Source organism: Triticum dicoccoides, chromosome 1A (genome assembly GCF_002162155.2).
Source record: "Triticum dicoccoides isolate Atlit2015 ecotype Zavitan chromosome 1A, WEW_v2.0, whole genome shotgun sequence".
In the NCBI taxonomy this organism is placed as follows: domain Eukaryota; kingdom Viridiplantae; phylum Streptophyta; class Magnoliopsida; order Poales; family Poaceae; genus Triticum; species Triticum dicoccoides.
The window spans coordinates 553,058,115-553,058,911 of record NC_041380.1 but is presented as its reverse complement, the minus strand read 5'-3'; positions in this window follow the sequence as shown (position 1 = coordinate 553,058,911).

Here is a 797-nt window from a genome sequence, read left to right as displayed (position 1 = left end):
ACAGAAAATGAGACTTTTCATAATAGAAAACTCAAACTCAAAACTCAAACAATGAGACTTTGCGAAGTTCTTAAGTTATGCAAAGTTCATGCTTATTTAAACCTTTGGGGTCTATGCATCTATTTGTACATATTGATAAAATGAAAAAATATGAACAAAAACCTGAGTTTGTATTGCATCAATCCAATAGAGCCTAATTTTTTTAGTGTAGTCCTTTTCATGATAGCATAGAAGCAACATATACATGTATAAACCTAAAACTTCTATTGTACGAGTAGGGAGTAGATCAATCACGACATCTTTTCTTCATTGGCCTAATGGAGAGGAAGTGCAGCTGTGCTGGCAGCAGCAACAAACGAGTAGGGTGGATGGGATAGGCAGGGAGAACCTAAGAATCAATGGCGTCAATCCTTCGGTGGACGCCGCAGTCGGAGAAGGTGGCGACACTTCGGTTAGCAGTATGTCGTGTCGCTGTAGTGGTCGCCCTTAGCTTGATGGTGTGCACTCATTGGAACTAGGAATCCTCCTGGGATGGCCTCCTCATTAAGACCGAGGATGCCACAACGCAACTATGCTTGGCGCAGGTCGGCTGGGACCGATGACTAGGGCGCCATCCCCCCTCCAAGTTGGATCCGGATGCCGAGTATGCCATACTGGTGGGCATGCGGGCTCAATGCTGAGGCGACAAACACGAGAGGTTTGTGGGGAGTGGAGGAGGCAGACGACGCTGGGAGAGGGGGAGGGAGGAGTGGGCGTCTCTGTGGCAGGGACAAGATGTGCCGGGGAGATATGGTGGC